The sequence below is a fragment of the Cupressus sempervirens genome, chromosome 8 (assembly GCF_028749045.1).
Source record: "Cupressus sempervirens isolate cs-2001-9-10 chromosome 8, ASM2874904v1, whole genome shotgun sequence".
NCBI lineage: Eukaryota > Viridiplantae > Streptophyta > Pinopsida > Cupressales > Cupressaceae > Cupressus > Cupressus sempervirens.
Window position 1 is genome coordinate 74,849,287 of NC_143125.1, and position 27,293 is coordinate 74,876,579.

At 37.3% G+C, this 27,293-nt stretch overlaps 1 protein-coding gene across 1 annotated transcript in view; it reads right to left on the bottom strand.

Annotated features, from left to right (window-relative positions):
* The window catches only part of LOC149541705 (IAA-amino acid hydrolase ILR1-like 5), a 138,663-nt gene that overhangs the window by 1,169 nt on the left and 110,201 nt on the right, over positions 1–27,293 (bottom strand). The gene's annotated exons all lie outside the window — the stretch shown is intronic.

The window sequence follows — 27,293 nt, forward strand, 5'->3', positions numbered from 1 at the left end:
AAATTAAAATTACATGAGCAGTAAGTGTTTATCACTAAGACAACAAAGGCACACAGACAACAATTGTGGAAAATATGCATACTATAAGACAGAAATCATTGTGCTTTCAAGGGAGGCAGCATACTGTTAAACTCCATTGATATAGATTACCATCGTCTTCTAGGAATGGGAATTGGTTGGAAAGGAAACTTTAATATGCAACCAAGAACTGACCTTTTCTCAGCCTCTTAAAGCACACAAATCAAAGTCCAAGAAAGCTGAGAGGCATGACTTACCATCCATGAGACTTGCTGAGCTAAGCACAATACGTTAGATTAGAGAAGACTCCACAAGTTTCATCAGTAAGAAATGAGCCTCAACCATCAGAGTACAGGAAACACACATAAAACATTCACTTTTTTCTGCTGAGACAAAAATCATTGTGCTTTCAAGGGAGGCAGCATAATGATAAACTCCATAGATACAGATTACCATTGTCTTCTAGGAATGGAATTGGTTGGAAAGGAAACTTTAATATGCAACCAAGAACTAATCTTTTCTCAGCCTCTAAAAGCACACAAATCAAAGTCCAAGAAAGCTGAGAGGCATGACTTACCATTCATAAGACTAGCTGAGCAAAGCATGATACATTAGATTATACAAGACTCCACAAGTTTCATCAGTAAGACATGAGCCTCAACCATCATTAGAGTACAAGAAACACACATAAAACATTCACTTTTTTCTGCTGAGACAACTGTTAGAGAAAACAAGCACCCAAAGGTTTCTCAACATGGTTTGACAATTTCTTATCAAATTTTATTTGTGCGAATGAGCAGATTTCATTTTGGAGGGTTCTCTTCTGATGATAAACTCCATATGCATACTATAAGACAGAAATCATTGTGCTTTCAAGGGAGGCAGCATACTGATAAACTCCATAGATATAGATTACCATCGTCTTCTAGGAATGGGAATTGGTTGGAAAGGAAACTTTAATATGCAACCAAGAACTGACCTTTTCTCAGCCTCTTAAAGCACACAAATCAAAGTCCAAGAAAGCTGAGAGGCATGACTTACCATTCAAAAGACTTGCTGACCTAAGCACAATACGTTAGATTAGAAAAGACTCCACAAGTTTCATCAGTAAGACATGAGCCTCAACCATCATTAGAGTACAAGAAACACACATAAAACATTCACTTTTTTCCACTGAGACAACTGTTAGAGAAAACAAGCACCCAAAGGTAACAGAAAAGGTTTCTCAACACAGTTTGACAATCTCTTATCGAATTTTATTAGTGCAAATGAGCAGATTTCATTTTGGAGGGTTCTCTTCTGATGATAAAGCAGAATGGCTTTTGTCACCAACTTTCACCATAGGAATTCACTGGGAAACTATTTTCACCACTTACAAACCCACATTTATATGTCCTAAGTATTTTATTTGTCGTCTCATTCAATATTAGCTCTTTCATTTTAAAGTGACATTTTCTCCTAAGAGTCCTGATGTGTCCATATTGAGACTAGTGGAGTTCACTACTATTTCCACCAATGTTGCTTCTGCCGCAACTACTTACAATTCCAATCTAGGCTGACATATCAGCTTTGGTTTATATTCTGGCTCACCTTTCAACAAGGCAAGTTCTCCATATTGGCTACCAATGGTCAATGCCAAAGTTGCTTGAGCATAACTTAAATGCCTTCATTGTGAGGCTTTTAAGATGAAACAAGTTGGATAAGGTTGTGATAGGTCCATCATAATCATTTCAAATTAATTGAAGAGAAGAGTGCAGCTTGGGAAAGAAAAGTTTCCATGATAATGTCTAAAAGATTGGCTGATGATGAAAAACCAAATTTTCAAATGGTGGTACCAATCTCTTTAAAGTTCAATTATGTTCTACTTTGAAGCTAAGTTGCTGGTTTAGCTTCGGTTAAGATTCAGGTTCAACAACCCAGTTTGCAAGAACAGAATGGGGTTTGGGTTCATTTGGATTTGTTAGTACAAAAATAATGTAAAAAGTATATATATAGCCTAAAAGCATGAATTAAGATTAAAATCTCATAGTATCAAATGAACAACAAAAACACCATAAACATGTAATCATAGCATCATATACTTCAAGTTGAATATCAAAATATCAAAATGATAACATAGAGATCAAGTATCATTGTTTCAAGTTTTCAACAATTGTAACTTCAGTTATAAAATTTAAGTTCCAGTCATCAAATGTATTTATCTAAATCATCAACATCATCATCTTCTTCCCCATCGATAATATCATTGTCATTACTTGCCACTTCTACTTGCCCCAATAGTGTTCTACCTTCCAGATCATCATATGCAGCAACCTGAAAGATGGGAGCATCCAAGTCCATAAGCTCTGGCTTTATATCCCACATCTTCAATTCCCCTTCTTTGTATTCATTTTGCTTGTGTCAAAGGAGATGGAAGTTGGAGTGCACATGTACTAAACTCCCTGCTCTTTTTATTCCAATCTATTGGGCTTCACTAAGTGAACAAAAGAATATTTGCTCCAATTGCTTTCTAAAGTAGATCCAACTAACAACCCATGAAGACAAGACAAAGCAAACAATTAGAGTTGTAAAATTACTGGAAACCAATAAAAGCAATATAAATTATAAATAAATCTTACTTGAGATAAGATAAATATTTGTGAAAATATTAATTGTTAAACTAACTTGTCATAAAGAAAAACACTGCGAGGGTCTGCAGGCTTTGGAAGCATTGGCCATGGAGGTACGACCAACTATGAGCATCCTTCTTAAAACTATGAAGAGTGTCGACACACAGACCATTTGCATTAACAATATCAACTCATTTGTAATCAAATCTCGCAAGTAATTTTCAAGGAAGAGTATAAGAGATGTCACCTTCTACCCTTCAAACACTGTTAAATCTCTACATGATGCAAGCCTTTCTAGCATATCAAGATATTGTTTGCTATAGTAAGGACCTGTTTGGCTGTTGGCATTAGCAAATGCTGCATTTGTCTATCCAGAATTTGTGAGATGCTAGATTTGTTAATTCAGAATTGGGTTTTGTTGAGTGGGAAAAATGAAAATTCATATTCGATCTAATTCCAATTCCAGTTGGCAGTTCTAATTCTAATTTTAATTCCACCTCTTGAGGAGGAATTAACAAATCCTCATTTTGGACCAAAAATGGAAATTCAAAACTCATATTGCGATTCCAATTTGATGCATCTAAACGGAGGATTAAAACCTTTTAGAATTTGTTCCTATCAATTCCAGTTCAATTCTAGCAAACAAACGAGCCTTACAGTCAACGCATAGGCAAGAAGACGCAATAGAGTGGTCATTTTATTCCATATTTCGTCAGCAATTGTTTGAAGAAAGTCTCCTCGAGGTCTTACTCCTTTTTATTGTCAATACACTTCATCTTCTCAAGCATTTGGTTGATGCCATTATACACCACTCCAATACAAGGCATATCCATGTAAGTATGTAAAGACACAAACTGTCCTCTGACTGCAATACTGTTATGGGAACTATATTTTTACTTTTTGAATTTTGGATCTAAAGAACTTGTTAAAAGGAATGACCAACATTTAACTAAACCATGAGAAAATAACTTAAATATTACTGATTTTATTTAATTGCTTGCACAATCCAAAATGAGCAAAGTTAAATGAACCCGGTTCCTTTGCAATGTTGTATTGAATAACAAATCTCTTGGCATAGACCCAAATCAGCAAGTTTGAATATGCTGGAAACTATCTTGTGGGCTGTGATTTAGTTTTTCCTTGCTCCACGTTAATGCCAAAGCCCTGATAGAAAATCGCAGCTGGTCTATACTGGAAGCCGTTTCACACCAATCAAGCCACAAGTCTTTCCTTTTGCTGAACGATATGCTGGGACTGCACACGTGAGTGATGACTGGGTCCCGACATGGCTGGCAGAAAATGCAGGCCCTATTATGTATGCCGCCCAGCTCTGTAATGGGTTGTTTTTAATTCGAAACTTACGAAAAAACATATGCTGAGCCAAAACGCTGCATACAGATGTCAACCAGCAACCTCAGATGCCACTATCTTGAATTCATAGATTGAACCACACCAATGTAAAGAAACAATTCAATCCCTTTCTCAATTCAGACAATGATCAAACCCAATCTCCAAGCCACAGTGTAAACAGTAGGAGAATATGCAAATCGTTATACCTCAGCAACGAATTGCAGCTAACCTTCAGGAAAATTCTCAGAATTCCTCAAGAAACTACTCAAAACCCAAAGCCAGATTCACAATAGATTCAATATAATAATCATGATATCTCTCATTCTCCCAAAAAGTCATATTTATAATACAATTTGAGCCATTTAGCTACACCCACACACCTTTCACTTAAAAGCAACTTTTATAATATAAAGTCTTGACACTTTATAATATAAAGCACAATAATAATTAAGTTTACATTAAATATTCATTATAAACAACATACTTCCAAATAAATGACCATCAAAATCTGTTGAGAGATTAAATATGCAAATGCTAGATGATCACCCAGCCTGAACTGCTCAACAAAAAATAGTAACTAGCCAAAAGTGACTTACTAAAAATAGTAAGTCCAAAAATACCAATTTCTCGACAAAGACCCCCAAATCCAAACGTCAGCTCACAAGGGCCGCGATGATGAGCTGACAAAACCAAACTACAAAAACCTGCTAAATCGGGGAAAATTACAAAGTATAGCAAATCATGCTCATAATGGGCTCAGTGAAATTAAGGACATATCACACATGATCCCACCATGAGCCATATAATATTGTTTTCTTGATTTGTGTTGCCCTCTCCATGCTACATTACTTCCATATAGAGCAATTTTGGATAATCGCCATATCATAAAGTGTCATTTTAACTTTCACAAGTTGTCTCAAGATGATTGTGTTGGATGCAAAACAAGTCCCTACAACCTATGATACAAATTAAAGCCAAAATGATAAAAAAACAAAATACTGACTTTAAAAAATGAAACACATGACACAATCAAATTATTAAATTCACAAAATGTAAATCACTAAATTTTCAACTAGAACTTAAACTACTCTTCAGCATCCTTTAATAGCTCCAAACTCGAAAAGGATCTAAAAATTCCTTGAGACATATCGTGGTTGGTGATGAACATGTAGATTTCCTCAATGTTTGCATACACCTCTCTGATCCACTTAATTTTATTCCCAAACTTTTGTAGCATGAGATTAAGTGGATTGCACAAGGTGTACAAAAGTTATGTTGATGTTGATCTTCAGCCAACAGCTCTACAATTCTTTGTGTTGTCCATTATGAGTAAACAATGGATCTAGGTCCCGCTACCTCAATGACGGAGATCATAATATTAGCAATAAGCAATCCTTGACTTTCAAAAACATTGTCCCAAAGGGCACCACAATGGCATTCATGAAGGGACATTATTTTGAGTCTTTCTGCCCATCTAAAACAATTGATATACCCATCTCAATCCATGAATCCATTATGGGCTTCAATCCATCTTCAACCCTTTACCTCACTTTCCACCAAGATGCCACGAACCTTCCCATAACCTAGGCCTTTATGCCCTCTTGGAGTTTCATTAACACTTTTGAACATTTTTTTCCAATTTGAGGAGCAAACAACAATGAAAGCCAACCCATTTGCATTTATACATATAGCTACATAGCAATCTCTAGACTCTCATTTCAGGATGCACTTTCCAAAGGTTATGTTGATGTCAATCTTCAGCCAACAAACCAACAACTCTACAATTCTTTGTGTTGTCCATTATGAGTAAACAATGGATCTAGGTCCCGCTGCCTGAATGACAGAGATCATAATATTACCAATAAATTGCCCAATCCACGACTTTCAAAAACATTGCCCCAAAGGACACTACAATGACATTCATCAAGGGACTACCTATTCAAAATAACTAAAATAGCTATTTCCTGTGAAGTTAGATTGTAATGGGACTATGAATTATTTGATTTTATAAATTGTGATTATGATGAATTAATCTACATATGTAGAATTTTGGTAAAGAATTATGATGGATCTCATTATGAATGATTAGTGTATATTTTAATTTCATTACTATATTATTGATATAATAATGATCGAATCTAATCCTTCCTTGTTTGCAGATGCAACGAAAGATCTATCTCGTGAGCAGGGGAAGAGTATTATTAATGTAGGGGTATGTAAACACATAGTGAAGGTTGAGAATGCCATTTGAGCAAAATCTATAACTATTTTAGTAGTCATCAAGTCTAGTAGGGGAAAGTTGCCTTGGTTGCCTTTTCTTTTGTGTGTGGTTTAGAATTTTGCCTTAACATTAAATTATGTTTGGCAATCTTAAGAAACAACAATGGAAATCTTTTCTGTTATTTTCCTTAATAAAATCTGCACTATATATATATATATATATAGATGGATGGATGGATGGATGGATGGATGGATGGATATGTAGCCTTGCTTAGTGGCCTCAAAGTATGCAAAGAAAAATAGCCCCTTTCGATAGATATCTAAAATAATGTAATGTCCCCATTTTAGCAGTTGACCAAGTGTGTGTGCGTTAGCCTTGTTCTACATGGTCCCGAGGGCTAACGAAGGGTTTAATAGGATCCTGGAGTGTTTTGGCCTAGTCATTTCCAGTTTGGGCCAAAACGAAGTTGATTACTCAGTTTTAGGCATACTTACTAGTTTTAGTAAGTCGGCAGGACACAGTGCAGGTCAATTTTGGTGATTGGATTCGATACTCCTCGGTGAGAGCTTTCCGATGAGCTAGCACTCGCATTATTCGGAGTCCGATTGCTAATACATTTTAATGCCTGAAGTTTTATTAAAGTAACGTCTAATTTAATTGTAAAATATTAAAGTGTTACTTTAATATTTATTTTATGGTGATGTGTACCCAAGGGAGACATAAGGGGTATTTTAATATATGTTTTATATATTACACATCTTTTATCCCACATTGCCCATATGAGTTGAGCGGACCCTTGGAAATAGAATAAAAAGAAGCATTTGTGGCTTCATTAGGCAGGTTGAATATGAGAAGAAATTGGTGTGTGAGTTGCAGCTCCGTTCTTGGCATTTGAGGACGTCTATCCTCTCTTGTAACATTCTAAACGTCATTCCCTTGGGGTTTGGCCTTTGGAATTCTTTGTTATTGACTTCATTATCAGGCAGTTTAGTTGCATTTCCGGCTACACGCAAATTTGGTATTTTGCTCATATCTTCTTCACTACTTGTCCGACGCTTATGCCGCTTTGAGGGAATGGTATTACGAAGGTAGTGGAATGATTGAAGGACAAAGTATTGTAGCAACAAGTTCAAAAGCATGGGCTGGAGTATTATGTCAATACTGCTGAAGTAATTAGTGAGTTGTTAAATCTGCCATGTATTTGGTTTTATGAATTTTGAAAATAACATTTTATTAGCAGCAGTTCATTTCCACTTTGCATATTATTGTAGTTTCTTTCTTGTTTATGTTATATGATACCAATTCTATGCACAAAACACACCAAACAAATAAACGTTTGATTTCCAAAGTTATAAGGGGTTTAAAACATTAAACGGAGAAATAAGAGGTTGCATGCAAACTGTTTGACAAAATTCCTTTCAGCAAATTGGTTTAGTTTTTTGGGACATCCAAGGGTGCCCATTACAGTGGTATCAGAGCTATAAATCCTGCCATCCTGTGGAGATCATATAGATAGCCAGATAAAGGGAAAAGTGTTTGACAAAATGTATATCAGTCCAGATCAAGAAAATGTAATATTTAGATTACTGGGTACATTAGAGAAGGGGCGTCGTATGCAACAGGAGCAGAATAGGCAAACGGATATGATGTTGCAACTTATGGCTAGAAAGATGGGCATCAACATTGACGATTTGTATGTTGCTCCAAAGCAGAAGGTAGTTGATTCTTTAGATGGGATCGAGACACCACCGGGCTATGCTATTGGTGATAGTCAGGAGTCCACATATGAAGCTTTGTCAGAGGATGGCGATGCAACAATAATGGGATTATTGTATCGCATGATTATGACTTGCATTTGATAAGAGCTTGGATGTGTGAATCACATTCTTTTTTGACAATAGAGGACGTTCATTCTCTGTTGTAACATTCTAGACGTCATTCCCTTAGGGTTTGGCCTTTGGAATACATCTCTTTATAATTGATTACAACATTCTCAGCATCAATATAATTTCAGCCTTGGTTCAGCTTTTGGACATTCCTGGGTGTCCATTACAGTGGTATCAGAGCTATAAGTCCTGCCATCCTGTGTAGGTCTTATAGGGAATTTGGAACAGTCGGATAGAGGAAAAAAGTGTTTGACGAAATGTCAAAACACTAAAATCAGAAATAAATAAAAAACACAGGCTAAGCATTTATGTTTGAGCATGCGACAGGGGTCTTATAATTTCCGCAATACCAGAGCAAGACAAAATAGGATTTCAGACTTGCAAAGAAAACAGTCTAGTACATCCGTGCAGGTGGACATTGAATCCAACCATACAGACACAGAGGAGATATTCTTTGATCAGGACAATAATATGGGTGATCGAGATGACAGGAATACAGGATTAGGCGGAGGCGAAAATGCTGGTCCAAATCAGGGGGAGGTACTATTCAAACAGTTACTGGATACATTAGAGCAGGGGCAGCGTATGCAGCAGGAGCAAAATAGGCGAATGGACATGATGTTGCAGCTCATGGCTAGACAGATGGGTGTCAATACTAATCCAGGTAATGCCAACAACAGAAACAATAACAACGAGGGAAACAATAACCATGGAGGCCAAGGCAACAACAATGGTCCTGAGAATAACATTAATGGTAATAATGGACACGGCAACAATGGGAATGAGGCTGATAACTTTAGACACGTTGCACGCCCAGCGCGGACTGCGAGCTCGAGACCTCTTCTACCCACTTTCCCACCCACAGATCCGGTTCAACTAGTAAACGAACCGCAGATTACCGAGTTACAGGATCAGTTCAGGAGGGACTGGGAGGCTAGTGGACCGGAAATTCACGCGGATATTTCTCTTAGAGATTATATGGACTTGAGGATGAGACACATGCCTAAAGCAAGAGGGAGGAATCAAAACTTTGAGCTGAGGAAGAAAGTTGGAAAACTTTCTTTACCTTATTATGATGCTTCAGGGAAGATGACTGCACGAGCTTCGGTGCAGAAGGTAGATACATACTTGCAGCTAAATCCTATGCCTGAGGAGGAGGCTATCAAGTATGCGGCTATGCACTTGGATGGCGTTGCACATGAATGGTGGCATCATGGCATGGTGACTTTGGGGCATAATCAGATTACATCCTATGAGGAATTCACCGAAACATTGATTGGGAGATTTGACACTAAAGATCCCGAGTTACATTTCAAGGAGCTAGCACAGTTAAAACAGTCAGGTTCTGTGGATGCTTACATTGCCGAGTTTTAGCGCTTGTCTGTACTTGTTACTGATATCTCTCCTAGGAGATTGGTGGTGTTATTTTGTGATGGTCTTGCTGATCCATTACGAGGTTGGGTGAAGGGACATGATCCACTCACTTTAGCTGAAGCAACTAAAAAGGCAAGAGATTTAGCCCCTTCGGTATACAAAGGAAAAAACCATTCAACAGATTCTTCCTACCGCAAGGACAAAGACAAAAAACCGTTTCAGAAAGAGTATAGCAAACCCAAAGAAGGATCAAAAGGACTAGACAATGAAACCTTGAATGAACTTCGAAAGAAGAAGCTGTGCTTCCATTGTAGAGAGCCTTGGGACTTATCTCATAAATGTTCTCTCAAGGCTAAGGCAAATCAAATGGAGTATTTTTCAGCAGAAGAGTCAGAGTCAGAAGGGGAGGATCAGCACTCCGATTCAGATGAGGGTAACACTATAGAGGAGAGCAACATTCCTAAGGATGATAGATCGTTGGCACGCTTGACAGGGGCCCAAAAGGCAATCACATTTAAGGTCAGGGGTACTATCTAGGGGCAGAAAGTGATATCTCTTATTGACACTGGGGCTACACATAACTTCATAGATGCACAGTTGGTAGCCAGGAGAGGGTTACAGACAGAGGAGCATGATGGGTTTAGAGTCATGGTGGCTAACGGTGATAAGTTATTATCCACTCGGAAGATATCTAATCTTCGCATCAGGTTTGGAGATGGCTACGAGTTGGAGGATGAGTTCTATGTTGTGGACATGGGAGATTATGATGTCATCCTCGGCATGACATGGATGTCTTCACTAGTTGAGTTCACACTCAATCTAGCGAAATTGGAGATGAGATTCCAGCATGAGGGCAGAACTGTGGTACTTAGAGGACTTTCAAATGGAGGTTGCAGAGTAGTGTCCTTGAGGAGAATGCAGAGACTTTCGTCATGATGACATAGAGTGGGCGGCAGAATGCTACATTATGCCAACTTCACCAGAGCCACAAGAAAAGAGTCATCCACCAGATATCCAGAAGATACTTGATAGACACGCTAAAGTATTTAGCGATATTCCTCATGGGGTTCCTCCTAACAGAGGGGTGGAACATGTTATTGAGCTCGAGGAGGGAGCCAAACCAGTTATGATTACTCCCTATCGTCATCCTAAGAAACACAAGGATGAGATAGAGAAGACGATTAAGGATTTGTTGGAGATGGGGCATATCAGGCCCAGTAAGAGCCCCTTTGCTTCAGCAGTAGTATTGGTAAAGAAGAAGGATGGGACGATGCGCATGTGCATCGATTACAAGGCACTGAATAAGAAAACAATTAAAAACAGGTATCCCATTCCTAGGATTGATGAGTTGATTGATGAGTTGCATGGGGTGTGCTTCTTCACCAAAATTGATTTGCGATCTGGATACCATCAGATCAGGATGAGAGCAAAGGACATTGAGAAAACAACCTTTCGATGTCACTATGGCCACTTTGAGTTCATGGTTATGCCATTTGGTCTAACCAATGCACCTGCTACATTTCAAAGTTGTATGAACCAGGTATTCAGGAAGCAGTTGAGGAGATTTGTCTTGATCTTCTTTGATGACATCTTGGTCTTCAGTAAGACCTGGGAGGAGCACTTACATCATCTAGAGGAGGTGTTACCTATTTTGGAGAGAGAGTCATTGTATGCCAAGGAATCTAAATGTGAGTTTGGCATGACTGAGCTCCTTTACCTTGGGCATATCATTAGTGCAGATGGCGTTCGGGTTGATCCCGAAAAGATTAGAGCTATTGTAGAGTGGCCTACTCCCACAAACCTTACACAGCTTAAGGGATTCTTTGGTTTATGTGGTTTTTATAGGAGGTTTGTTAAGGGATTCTCACAGATTGCTACACCCTTGACAGATCTTACCAGGAAAGGAGCCTTCATGTGGACAGGGGCAGCACAGAGGTGTTTTGAGCATTTCAAGCAGGTAATGTCTTCATGTCCAGTTCTAGCTCTACCGGATTTCACGAAGCCTTTTGAGCTTCATTGTGATGCATCAGGTGATGGGATTGGAGCAGTATTGATGCAGGAGAAGCATCCCATTGCATTCGAGAGTAGGAAGCTCCGAGGAGTTGAGAAAAGTTATTCTATCTATGACCGGGAGATGTTGGCCATAATGCATGCATTGGCCAAATTTCGATCATATTTGGTAGGTGGACGTTTTGTGATCAAGACTAATCACAACAGTATTAAATACTTCATGAGCCAGCGTGATCTTAATGACCGGCAACAAAAATGGGTGACTAAATTGCAGGCTTATGACTTTGACATAGAGTTTGTCAAAGGTAAGAAAAATGTGGTGGCTGATGCCTTATCTCGGAGACCTCACTTATGTGCTCTGGCAGAGATTTCAGGAGATTGGAGAGATCGGATTATAGCAGAGTATGTCGAAGATGCTTGGGCTTCTGGATTGATTTCAGGTACCATACAGGATGATCGCTATGAGGTGATAGATGGATTGATCAGAGTTCAGGACAGGGTTTATTTGATTCCATCATCACATTTGAGAGAGGCGATACTGAAGGCATTTCATGATGCACCCACAGCTGGACATCTAGGGGTCTTCAAGACCTACAGGTAGATCCGAGAGCGGTTTTCATGGAAAGGGCTCAAGGATGATGTTCAGAGGTATGTCAGGGAGTGTGGTTTGTCAACAGAATAAGGGAGAGCACACATTTCCTACAAGTTTATTACAGCCCTTGCCCATTGCTGATAGGAAATGGGAAAGTATTTCGATGGACTTCATCACTGGTTTACCACGAGTGCAGGGAAGGGATTGCATCTATGTGGTGGTGGACCGCTTGACGAAGTTTGCTCACTTCTTTGCTATTCCGTCCACTTACACAGCAGCACAGGTGGCAGATCTTTTCTTTAGAGAGATATTCAGCTTACATGGGCTGCCCAGATTCATTATCAACGACCGGGATAGTAAGTTTGAGTGTTTTTTGGCAAGAGTTGTTTAGGTTGTGTGGTACAGATCTTACACCTAGCACTAGTTATCATCCGCAAACAGATGGGCAAACATAGATTGTGAATAAATGGGCGGAAGGATATTTGGGGAACTATGTAACTACACAACAAAAGGCTTGGATCAGATGGTTGCATATGGGAGAGTATTGTTATAACACCACTTATCATAGGTCCATCAAGATGACTCCTTTTATGGCACTCTATGGTTATGAAGCACCTAGCTTCATGGATTTAGTTTTGGGGGACAATAGAGTGCCCAAAGCCAAAAACTTATTGCAGGATAGTCAGGACATCCTGAAAGTGCTCAAAGAGAATATACAACAGGCCCAGAATCAACAGAAATTGTATGCTGATCAGCACCGAATAGAGCGTAGCTTCGAGGTAGGGGATATGGTTTACTTGAGGCTACAACCATATAGACAGTCATCGCTCAAGAAGAGCGGACCTGAAAAGTTGAAACCTAGATTTTATGGTCCCTACAGGGTGATTCGCAAAGTGGGCAAAGTCGCCTATGAGCTTGAGCTTCCAGAGGGCAATCGAGTGCACAATGTGTTTCATGTGTCTAGGCTTAAGAAAGCCATTGGTCAGAGTGTAGTGCCTTCTGCAAATTTACCCCCTTTGGATGAGGAGGGGAAGCTTGTGTTAGTACCCGAGGCTATTCTGGACACCAGAGAGAGGAAGCTTAGAAACAGGATAGTGAAGGAGTATTTGGTCAGATGGAAAGACCTGCCGGAGGAAGATTCTACATGGGAGAGTGAGCAGGTTATTCAGCAGGCTAGACTGAGATTGCTTGAGGACAAGTAATTTCAAGGGGGCGGACTGTAATGTCCCCATTTTAGCAGTTGACCAAGTGTGTGTGCGTTAGCCTTGTTCTACATGGTCCCGAGGGCTAACGAAGGGTTTAATGGGATCTTGGAGTGTTTTGGCCTAGTCATTTCCAGTTTGGGCCAAAACGAAGTTGATTACTCAATTTTAGGCATACTTACTATTTTTAGTAAGTCGGCAGGACACAATGCAGGTCAATTTTGGTGATTGGATTCGATACTCCTCGGTGAGAGCTTTCCGATGAGCTATCACTCGCATTATTCGGAGTCTGATTGCTAATACATTTTAATGCCTGAAGTTTTATTGAAGTAACGTCTAATTTAATTGTAAAATATTAAAGTGTTACTTTAATATTTATTTTATGGTGATGTGTACCCAAGGGAGACATAAGGGGTATTTTAATATATGTTTTATATATTACACATCTTTTATCCCACATTGTCCATATGAGTTGAGCGGACCCTTGGAAATAGAATAAAAGGAAGCATTTGTGGCTTCATTAGGCAGATTGAATATGAGAAGAAATTGGTGTGTGAGTTGCAGCTCCGTTCTTGGCATTTGAGGACGTCTATCCTCTCTTGTAACATTCTAGACGTCATTCCCTTGGGGTTTGGCCTTTGGAATTCTTTGTTATTGACTTCATTATCAGGCAGTTTAATTGCATTTCCGGCTACAGGCAAATTTGGTATTTTGCTCATATCTTCTTCACTACTTGTCTGACGCTTATGCCGCTTTGAGGGAATGGTATTACGAAGGTAGTGGACTGATTGAAGGACAAAGTATTGTAGCAGCAAGTTCGAAAGTATGGGCTGGAGTATTATGTCAATACTGCTGAAGTAATTAGTGAGTTGTTAAATCTGCCATGTATTTGGTTTTATGAATTCTGAAAATAACATTTTATTAGCAGCAGTTCATTTCCACTTTGCATATTATTGTAGTTTCTTTCTTGTTTATGTTATATGATACCAATTCCATGCACAAAACACAAAAAACAAATAAATGTTTGATTTCCAGAGTTATAAGGGGTTTAAAACATTAAACGGAGAAATAAGAGGTTGCATGCAAACTGTTTGACAAAATTCCTTTCAGCAAATTGGTTTAGTTTTTTGGGACATCCAGGGGTGCCCATTACAAATAATCCATTAATCGTTGTACAAGCTATTACAATAGGCTAGGATCCCATCCAAATGGAAATCAGAAATTTGTGTCGTGGTTATAAAAGATATATATGATATGGACTATACCATAAAACACATGTATAGAGACATTAACGAAGAGGCAAACTTCCTATTGAACCATGCCATTTATCAAATTGAATCGGAAACCATCTCAACTCGTAGAGAAAGTTGGGGACTATACTCTTCATCAATAGCAACACATTGTCTACATTGATGATCGATGATATGATTACAAAGGATTAGATAGAAACAAAGGATGAACTAAAGTATGTGATGAAATGCTTCCCTCAATTTTGGGAAAAGGTTTCTTGGAGACTGGGCCTTGACAATTGAAGTCAATCTAAACAGAGGAGATGTGTATGCAGACCAAAGAAGATGGCTTCACAAACAGTGGACATTAACAATGTAGCTTGTGACCCTCAATTTATTTGTCAATTAAAGTGCATTATTATTTGCATAAAAGTGAGTGCCCAAGTCGGGGAGATAATATAAAGTTTTTATATAAAACTAAAAGTGGATTTCAAATGCAAATTAAATGATCCCTATTAGGTCAACCTATGTAGAGAAGCTATAAAGAGGTCCAAAAAGAAAATAAAATGCATTCTTGAAGACGTGTATACTTTTGATCTTGATGTGCATGATAGGATAAGTTAGATAGAAAATTATAGTTACATGCAAATATAATCAATATATTAGGAAAAAAATTTCTAGGCCTATCCTTCATGAAGGACTAATCCTTCTTATTGAGGAATATCGTAGTGACAATGCCATTAAGCTCTCTCCGTCAACTGGTAAAAGAAAGGAGACTTTTGGGAAGGAGATTCTAGACAAATCTAGTGTTAAAAAAGTCAAAATGCACAATGTTAAAATTGAGGAGATTAAGGACATGGACACTAAGTTTGATAGCAACTAGGGCAATGAGAAGGGAAGTGCAAAGAAAAAGAAAAACAAGGTTAAAGGCAAAAGGAAAAGCAAGAACAAACCCGAGGTTTGAAAAGATAGCTCAGAAGTGGAAAAGGGCACCACGAAAGCAAAGAATGAGAATGAAGAGGAAGGACAAACAGAGTGGAGATTTTAGCTCTAACAAGGAAGGGTACTTGGGCAATTAGGATGATTATGTGGCTAAGTTAGGTGGGACAAGGAGTAATGTGGGTTCTTTGAACCCTAAAATTAAGAACTTAGACAATTCTTTGATTTCAAAGTATAAAGATATCGAGGTGACAAATATTACGCCCACAAATGAAGTTGTGGAGGAAGAGGGCTGCCGGATGGAAACCAAGAAGGATGATAAAACTATGCTTAACACACACAATCCAAACACTATTGATTCGACGCAGATGATGGATAAGGAAGAAAAGTATTTTGCCGGGGACGCAGATTCAAAGCCGGAAGAGGCCACTCCAGAAGAGACCCACATTGATTTTGGTCACCATGAGCTAAAGAGCATAAACGAGGAGACTGGGGCAAAGAACTTTAGTGGAAGGATTCTGTTTCTTGACAAAGCTAAAATGAAAGCGGATGTGACTTTGCAAGTTGATACATGGCTCTATAATGAAATCATTTCATTAAAGAAAAATGTTGAAGAATTTTAGAAGAACCTGGTTATTGAAAGAAACAAAATAATTGAGCTTGAAAGGAACACTGGGAATATTCCTAAGAAAGTGATGGCCTATGAAGCTGGCCTTAGGCAATTGGTCAAGGATAGTGGACAGCAGATGGACATGATAACTACCAACTTATGTGCGGCAGCAGTTAGTTTGGGCAAGAAGAGCAATGAGGAGATTATCTCTCCTATGCATACCAAAATGACTAGTGGGCTTAGCAGAAGGACAAGGTAGAGTACTAAAAGGGCCATTGAAGCTGCCCATATTTCCGTTGTTGAGGATCCCCTTCAAGGGATTGCTGATATCGCCAAAGATCTGACTAAGGCTATGAAGAAGCTCCAATGATAGGATTTTCCTAGGTTTCTTTTGCTGGTCACGGTCGCTGGTTTGGGTTTTTGATTCTAGCTCTATACCTCTATGCTGGTTGTTTTTGTTGTTTTTTACTTTCCAACTTGTTTTGTTAGAATACTACTTGTAGGTTTCAGTGTAAAACCTTTTTATGTTGTTACTGTAGCATTTCAATCCTTATAAAACCGGGTGGACTCTTTATCGTTCATCTTTCATTCTTTGTATGGGATTTCGAGTCCCCTCAAAACCTGTTTTTACCTTGATCCAAAACCAATATCACAAAAGAATAAAGCACATATACACGAACAAAAGCCACAACAATTTAACACGGTTTACCCAATCCTTGGGCTACATCCACCTTACAGTGAGTCCAATATTATTATCCAACAACTTCAACCTATTGCAATCTTCAACCTCCCCTGCAGGCTCAATACAACTGCTTGAAGCTATTTTTTCACTTTAGAAAACCCTAACCCTAAGACAATATTACATGACTCATTTCGGCTTAACAAGTTATCCCTAAAGATACTTGATGAGTCAACCTTGAGAAATGGTTGACGAGTTAGCTCAAAAATACTTGACACATCAACAAAAAAACATCCCACGGCTTATTAAATGTGTACAGTATTTTCTAGATCAATCGTCACAAATCATCAATTACCCACTTGGGAACTGATCAAGCTCCACATTAAACCACCTCCCACTTGGAGACTGGCCATGTAGCCACACCACTACCCCCGATACTCCCATTGGATTGATGCACCCTGGACTCTTTTGTTCTTTTATTATGTTCAATCTAGAAGACCAACCTATTACATCCCAATTTTTGACCTAATTTAAAATGTAGCTATTGAGGTTTACATGAAGTCAGTTGACAGTTAATTTGGTTATAATCCTACGAAATGGTAAGATGGCTAGTAGTTATAATTTCAAAATGAAGATAACAAGCTAGTTGATCATTTGTCACAAATTCATCGAATTGAGAAGATGGTTAAATGTTATGATTAATTATGATTAAATAATTTATTATGGTAATATAATTTAATTGTAGAGAACTTCCTTGCAAGAAATACGTCGAAGGGGTGGAAGCATTGTCAGAAAAGAATTAAGCACAGGAGCATCACCATCACTGGGCAGATGGATTGAGAACCTAGCGACTTGAAACAAGATCCATCTGTGGGACCCGCATGAGCTATTTAAATAAATAAATTGAGAAACATAAAATAATTGAGTTAAAATATAATACATACCTTTAGAGATTGTTTATTAATTTGTATCTTATCATTATAATAAACACTTACATACGACCACATATAAAAATGAAATGGCACCAATAAATTATAATACTATAATCTAATAATGTCACCTCATCAATAAATTCATGTGAATGTACATAAGAACGTATTATAATAATAAAATAAAGTTTATAACTCTTCAACTCCTTAATTCTTTCCCCTCTTTATTTCACTTCTTTTCAAATCAAATTAATGTTTGAATTCGAATGGATTTCTTTCATTGAAACTGATGGAAGCCGAGAAGTCAAGGCTCGTTCCTTTTATGTGAACCCAAAAAGGAGGTGGATTCATTCTTCTTCCCACTCGGCCATAATTCTTACTATCTCTGCCACCTTATTATATTATAAGGAATCGAAATAGGAGTAGAGGGTATTCGTTTTTCTTAGAACCCAACTTCCTCTTATTAGTCTCGGCAATAATCTTCTAACCAGCAGGAGCCAAGAAATCATGAGTTGTTGATGAAAGCTGTGAGGAGAGAGAGAACCATTATTCTGTAACATCCGATTTCCCATTGCAGCAATTTACACCCTTACCAATAGATACTTCCGCCTTTATTACACCAATCCGTGAGCTGAGAGTTCCCTCTAATTATCAGATTTAAACATCCAATGCAAGTGGCAACTTTGCCATTTATATCAGCCATCGAGGAGTAGGCCATCTGCAATTAATATGTCTGCTATATCTGCAATTAGATTATTACTCTGCAAGTAACATCTCAACATAACTGGAGAGGACAAATCTGATTTTGGGATCATCAGATCAATACCAAATACACATCAAGTCATGCTATTTCAATATCATTTTATAACAGCCAGTTAGGCTCACAAGATTCTTCTTTCTAGATTTATTTCAAGTTACAACATGAGTTTGCTGCATATTTCATGTCCTTTGTTATTAGTCCTTTTTGGAAGCATTTTTCCAATTGCAATAAAATCTGGAATGAAATATACTATCCAATGATATTTTTCAAGTAGTCTCAAAAACGTAATCTTTCTGGTCACAGTTGTGATAGGCATACTAAGCAGCAAATCTATGCAGCAAGTTTCAGTATTTATCATAATGATATCTTGTTGAATTTATAGATTGAACTTCTTTATTTTAGCCTTGTTCATGGGATAACCAAGTAACCAAAGTATGGATTCATAAATCACTATGCCACTAGGTATTAGAATTAAACAATAAATTCTGAAACCTTTAAAGAACATAATTAGGTAATCATAGGTTGTGAAATGCTGGATGCATGTAATCTTCTTGTATAATTGACAAAACCGGTTGTTCTGAGAATTCAGAAAAAACTTGGGACTCACCTGGCTATGTAGCCAAGGAAATGGGTGATGAGGTGAGAGAAAGGAATCTGCAATGACATGAAACAATATCAATTATGACATATCAATGTTTATCATCTTTAATAAGAATTATTTAATAGCTCATGCATGATCCTGTTAATGCAACTCCTACTATCGAGTCTAGCGGTGTGGTTAGATACCAGGATGCTTAGTAGATGACAGATGATCCAAGTCCAATTACAGGTAGGGAGGGCCTTTCTCATTGAAGATTGTGTGGGGTATAAGTTAAGGTCTGAGGTTGGGTGGTAAAGCCCCTGACAATGTTTCACCTCTCCCCAAGTTGTCGAACGTACAATAGACAAAGATAAGTTGCACATTAAATTGTTTGTCAAAACAGGTAATATCACTTTTATGATGTATATGCAAGAAGGTAAGATTAATTGAGTTATTTCATCGTTACAGATATTTTACACCTAGATGCGAGAGATAGATTTATGGATTGATCTTCATTTATATGAATATCAAATATGAGCATATCTTCTAATCTTGAGTTATTGCCACAGTTAAGTAATCAAAAGGGAAGGAATGATACAGTGGTATCTGAAGCCCTAATTGATTCAGTGGTATCGAAAGCCCTAATTGACACAGTGGTAACTGAAGCCCTAAATGTTCCAATGGTAATCGATGCCCTAATTGCTACAGTGGTATGTGATGCCTAAGTTTATATAGTGGTATTTAAATGACAATCATCATTAAATTTTGATATAGCGGTATTGGAAGAAAATTAGTTATTTGATAAGGTTATGGTGGTATTTGTGGACTAACCTAGGTGGTTGCAGAAGCATCCCTACAATGATTTATCGGTTCAAATTCCAAGGTATGTGGATTTTAATTTCGATAGTAAATTCCTTGATGGTGTTTTAAGTTCTTAGTTAAAAAAATTTGTTTAACTGATTTTAACCGTCATTCCCTTTCACATGAACATGACTAATATAACTATCTTCCTATGAAACTAAATTAGTATCTGTATTCCTTGAGGATGTTAGTTGTTAATTAAGACCCCGAGAAAATGGGATGTTACACAACCAAAGCTAAAGATGAGTTAAGTTTCTCTCGTTGTGCCATTTTGGTAAATGTATATGTTGGATTCTTGTCTATATGTATCTTTTCCATCTTTAACCATCCACCATCCAAAACTGATCAAATGAAATCGCACTGCAATAGCATGTGTCTTATCTTTGTATGTAAAGCAGAATTCTTGGCAAGATAATGGCACTCTGGCTATATGTATACAGATAATTTCCAGTCTATGCCTATCCCAACTCTTCCGTGAAAGATTGTAGCCATATCATCTCCTTGGCTACCTTAGGAGCAGCAACATTCTGTATTTGTAGTGGATAAAGCATTCACCTTTTGTAATCAAGAAATCTAACTCACTATTGTCCCACCAACAATAAATACATATCATGTAGTACTTTATCTAGTATAATTTCTAGTCTGAGTGTCCCAACTCTTCCATGAAAGATTGTAGCCATACCATCTCCTTGGTTGCCTCAATAGCAACAACACACTATGCCTTTGTAGTGGATAATGTGTTCATCTTCTACAATCAAGAAATCTAACTCACTATTGTCCCAGTAACAGTAAATATATATCTTATAGTACTATGTTTGGTATCTAAATCCCCTGTCAAATTTGAGTCAACACAGCCTTGTAAACAATAATAGATCCCCCAAAATGCAAGCATTTTTTGGATGTACCTCTCAAGCATCTAAGAATTCATTTGATTGCATTCCACTACTACTAACTACTCCCACAGCATGTAAAATATCTGATCTAGTGCATACCATGACATACATTAAACTACCTACTACTGAAGCATAAGGTACCTTGAGCATTTTATCCACCTTTTCCCGTGTCCAAGTCCTTGGACACATCTCCTTAGCCAATTTCAAATGACTAGGCAAAGGTGTACTGACAACTTTTGCATTTTCCATATAAAATCTTTGCAACATCTTTTCAACATAATAAGCATGAGATAGAATCAATTTTGTGTTCCTCTTAACTCTGCAAATTTTTATACCAATGATTTGGTTTTTTGCACCCCCAAATCCTTCATCGCAAAGGAGTTCGCTATTTTTTTAATCCCTTACTCTGATCCATGTTAGACCCTGCCACAAGCATATCATCAACATATAAACCATTAAATAATGTAGCTATCATCATCCAACCTCTTAAAATAAACACGCTTGTCTGAATGACACCGACTGTATCCATGCTCAGTCAAAAAACTATCAAATTTCATAAACCATTGCCAAGGTGCTTGATTCAAGCCATCTAAACATTTCTTCAATCTACACACTAAATTATGCTTACCTTTGACCTCAAATCCCTATGGTTGTTCCATATATATTTCTTCTTCTAAATCGCCATGGAGAAAAGGTGGTTTAACATAAAGTTGTTCCAAATGCAAATCTTAGGTAGCCACAATGCTTGAAACAGTATGAATAAAAGTCATTTTAACAGCTGGAAAAAGGATCTCATCAAAATCAATGGCTTCTTTCCAGTACAAATTCTTTTACAACTAACCTCGTTTTAAATCTTTTCTTACCTTATCCTCCTCTTCAGTCTATAAACCTATTTATTTTGTAAAGCCCTTTTACCTACAGGCAACTTACATAATGCCTAAGTCTGATTTTTCAAAAACTCTATATCTTCTATCATTGTAGTCTCACACTAAATCTTTGTATCCCCTTGCATAGCTTCATCATATCCTTATGGTTTGCCATCATCTATTAATAAAATAGAGGACAAGGAGGGAGAGAATCTTTCAAGAGCTCGAACAAGCCTTGTTGGTTGCCCAACATTCACTAGAGTCTGTGGTATTGTTGTTGCATATCATGAGGGACCACAAGAGCATTTTCTTTCTTCTCATTCTACTACAATAGATTTTTGTACAACACTTTCTCATTGAACATGACATCGTTGCTTCTTACAATTTTATGATTTTCAAAACCCTAGCCTATATCCCAATTCATCAATGCCCTTTCCAACCAATATACATTTCTTTGACTTAGATTCTAACTTGCTCCTATTTTCAGAATCTACATGTGCAAAAATTTTGTAACTGAAGGGTCTAAGAAAAGAATAACTCATCTTCTTGCCTGAAAAAAGAATCTACATTTGCTACTACTTCCTCTAGAATACCACGACCCAAAGGAGTAGAGGGACCTCTATTAATTAAATAAAGAATAGTGTTTACAACTGCTTCCCACAAGTTCAAGAGCATCTCAGCATGCAATTGCAGACTCCTTCCACACTCCATTATTGTCTTGCTCATGCATTCAGCCACTCCATTTTCTTGTGGAGTCTTTAGAACAGTTCTTTACCTACGAATACCATTATTGGAACAACAATCTTCAAAAGTTTTGTTGCAGAACTCATCGCCTAATTAAATCATAGACATTTTAGTCTTCTACCAATCTAATTCTCAATCAAGCTTTTCCATTTTTTAAAGTTTCAAATATGTTTAAGGAAATAAATCCATACTTTTCTATTGGCATCATAAATGAATGTAACATAATATAGAGAGCTACCAAAGGAAGATTCCTGAGCTGGTCCCTACACATCTACATGCATCATCAATGAATGCAACATAATACAAAGAGCCACCAAAGGAAGATACCTGAGCTAGTCCTTATACATCCATACGCACAAGCTCTAATTTCTCTTTTTTTTTTCTTTCCCACTCTTACGAAAACTAACTCTCTTTTGCTTTCCATAAAACTTTTACAGATATCCATATTGACACATTTTACACTAGGTAAACTTTCTTTGAATAAAGTAATTTCATATTTTTTCACTCATGTGCCCAAGTTTGTTGTGTCATAGTGTTGTTTCAAAATCTACAACAAATGTTTGATGTTCTTCATGCTCAATTGTAGCAATTGTTCTTAAACATTGATTTTTCTCTTAAAAGATTGAAGTAGAATGAAAAGTATGACTTGTACAAAGATATAAAGTGCCTACTTTCGCACCTTTTGTTACTACTAAGGAACCTTTTGAGACCTATTTTTTATGATTGCAACGTTCATCACCTAGTTTCCCTGTTGAGATTAAATTCCTACTCAACCTTGGAGCATGCCTTACCTCTTATAGTAGCCAACAATTCCCATTCTGCAACTTAATCTTAATTCTTTTCTTTTCGACAATCAGACAAAGTTCATTATCTCCCAAATAGAGTAGCCCGGAATCCCCTTAGACACAATCAGTAAAATAACTTCTATGTAGTGTAGCATGAAATGAAGCCCTTGAATCTAAAACATGTGAATCGTCTCCATTTTTTAGGGAAAGAAGAAAGAAGCAAAGCATCCTCTTCAAATTTATTTCTTAGCACATTTGCCTCATTATTTCCTTCTTGTTTATCTCCTTCATTATTCTTCTGAGACCAAAAAACTTACTTCTTGTGACCTAGTTTCCCACAATACCAATAACCTCTTGGTCTTTTCGATTGAGACCTCTTTCCCTTTGATTTTACTCTTGATTTCCTACGGTTCTAACAATTATTTCCTCGCTATCATTCTGCCCCTACTTTTTGTATTCAAAACACTACCTAATGTAAATCTACCTAAGCTTTTCCTATGAATTTCCACACTCAAAATACATCAACAACATCATCGAAATTTAGTGTATTTGAATAAGTAACAAAGTTGCTAACAACCATTACCAAGCCATTTTACCTTTTAGGCAAAGAACAGAAAATTAAAAGAGCCCTAATTTCTTCATCGAAATTGACATTTACAAGAGATAATTGACTGGTAGCCATATTAGACACATTTAAATATTCAACAATAGACCCACCTTCTACCATCTTCATATTAAATAAGCACTTCATAAGAAATACCTTATTTGAAGTAGAATAACAACTTTGCTAAGGTTTCCATCAACTCTGCAGTTGTCTTGGCCTTTTATAATATTAAATGCCACCGATTGTGACAGGCATAAACATATACTTCCAAGTGCCTTTTTGTCCAAAATATCTTTGTTTTCATCTAACATATTTGGATCTTCTTGGATTTCCTCCTAATGGCCGCCATAAATCCTTTTGATAAAGATAGTCCTGCATTTGCATTTTCTATAACTAAATGTTCTACCCATTAAACTTCTCAGCCTTCTGCTTACCCTCATCTGTCATTACTCTCACTTAACCCTGAGACTCCCACTCAACCATGAGAACTTCCTACAAAGGGTAATTAAAATAACTTGGCTCTAATACCACTTGTTAGGATTAGTTAGATAGAAAATAACAATTACACACAAATATAACCAATATCACAAAGGAATAAAGCACACATAAACAAACGCAAGTAATAAAGATTTAACATGGTTCACCCAATCCCTACGGTATGTCCACCAAATAAATCCAATATTATTATCCAATAAATTCAACCAGTTACAATCTTCAATCTCCCTTACAACTCAATACCGTTGCAAGAAGCTCGATTTTCACTTTAGAAAACCGTTACCCTAAGCCTATATTGCATGACTTATGTAGACTTAACAAGTTAACCCTAAATATACTTGACTAGTCAACCTTGGGAAATGGTTTATGAGTCAACTCAAAAATGATTGATGAGTTAAGCAAATTAAAAAATTCCCACAACTAGAACACTATACAATTCTTTCTTGATCAGTCACCACGAATCGACAATCTCCCCACTTAGGGACTGATTGGGCTCTACATCAAACCATCTCCCACTAAGAGACTAGACTTGTCCACACTACTACCCCTGAAACTCCCATAGGATTCATGCACCATGGACTCTGTTGTTCTTTTATATGTTCAGTCTAGAAGACCAACTAAAATTGAAGATGACTTTAAAATACATAAAAATTTAACGTGGTTCGCCCAATCTCTAGGCTACATCCACCAAACAATGAGTCCAATATTATTATCCAGTAACTACAACCTCTTACAATCTTCAAGCTCCCTTACAACTCAATACCATTGCAAGAAGCTAGATGTTCACTTTAGAAAACCCCAACCCTAAGCTTATATTACATGACTTATGTTGGCTTATTAACTTATCCCTAAACATACTTGACAAGTCAACCTTGGGAAATGATTGATGAATCAACTTGAAAATACTTGAGGAGTTAACCAAATAAAAATCCACAACATATAAAATGTGTACAGTACTTTCCTGATCGATCGCCACAAATCAACAATCTCCCACTTCACGACTAATCAGGTTCCACATTAAACCAACTCCCACTTGGAGACTAATTCTATAGCCACACCACTGCCCCTGAAGCTCCTACTAGACTGATGCATCATGGACTTTTTTGTTCTTTTATTATGTTTAGTCTAGGAGACTAACTGAAGCAAAAGAAGAGTTCAACTTATAATGGGGCACCGTCTTTTTAAACATATCTGCTAGATTGTAATTTGTATGTATCTTTTCCAGCTTTAATTATCCATTATCCAAAATTGATCAAATCAAAAGGTACCACAACTGAATGTTTTTTGTCTTTGAATGTACAGTAGAATTCTTGGCAAGATGAATAGCAATTTGACTATCTATATACAGATACTTTCTAGTCTATGTGTGTCCCAACTCTTTCATAAATGTAGTCGTATAATCTCCTTGGCTGCCTCAACAACAACATACTCTGCCTCTGTAGTGGATACATATCTAGTAGTATTTTTCCTAATATCTAAATCCCCAACCAAATCTGAGAAAACATAGCCTTGTAACCAACAGAAGAGCCTCCAAAATGTAAACATTTATTGGATGTACCTCTCAAGTGTAGAGTACTTTCCTTATCAATCACCGCAAATCAACAATATGAGTTGTGTGTAGAAATACACAAGGTTTCAGTCATCTTCAGCCATTGGAGAATGAATTTCTTCAATATTTCTGTAATTCTGAAGCTGTGAGATACCAGCTGATATTATTGCTTGAGAGAGCTTCATTCATGAGTCCTATTTGGACCAAAAAGGTGTAGAAATATCAAGTGTTTGTGCATATATATGATGCTTATTCATTGCAGACATGTGAATCATCATTGGCAGCTATTATTAATCAGGTTTCAAGTGAGCAGATTTGTGAACTTTATTCAAGGTTCAAGAGTATTTAATGGAAAATGGAAAGATAAAAGGCTTTCAGTGCAGATTGGAAAAGTAATACTAGAACTTGATTTTGGTTACATTTAATATGACAAACAGCAATTAATGCATCAACTGTACCATCACTTACATCCACACGTCATACATAGAGTCATGTGTCCTCTTGAGGCTAAAATGCCTCATCTTTGGGCTCTATTCTCATTGCTTGGTGGAAGTCTAACCAATTTGAGGCATTTGGAACATATTTTAAGGTGGATAATGGCGTAATAACAGTAGATCTACTACTTCCTGATGTGTGTTTTATGACCCACCAAACAGTAGAACAAAATACTAAGGTATCTTATCCTCTCTTGAACAAAGTTTTGTGTATGCTAGAATTGCAAGATCATATGATAACTCCAAGGTTCCTTCAATGTCAGGTCTTGACTATGGATAAGCTTGGTGGTTGATGTGATTACGAAGTGCCTTACATGTATTTGAGTGGATTCAATTCAAATCATGTTGGATATGGGAACTATCAAAAGGTTTTGCAATGAAAAGTAATCTTGGGGATTTTCATGAAATATGCAAAAATGAAAGCAAATCGGGTTCAAAAATTCTATTCTAATCCTAAGGGGTAGTATAACTCCTAAGGGGCAGCAATAACAACAGATGGTACTTTGGTGGACAAATTCATTAATTACCAAGCTCCACTTCACCAAGTTATACTACAACTATGCGTGAACTTGTGCAATCTTCAAAGATGTGCAAAAGATTTGTATACCATCACAGAAAACATGAAGAATAATGTATGTGAATGGTAGAAGTTGGGCATATACATGAATGAGATTCAGACTAACTTTGCACTACGATTTAGAATCACTAAAACATCAAAGTATGAACCAAGGAATTCATCAAAACACCATCATATTTCCATTGCAATCACAACACTTTATCTAAAGTAAATTTAATCTAAATGAGAAAATTTAAGAGAACCAAGCACTAAAAGATGTCAAGTATTCACCAAGCTTCAATGAAAACTTTATTGTCTCAGTCAGGGTAACGTGACTCGCGGCGAGTCACGTGAGTCACGCGAGTCAACGAGCCGCGCTGACCTCACTGAGTCACAATGACTCGTGACCCGCGAGCGGCGAGTCACGAGGAGTGACTCGCGTGACCCGGCCTCCTTGA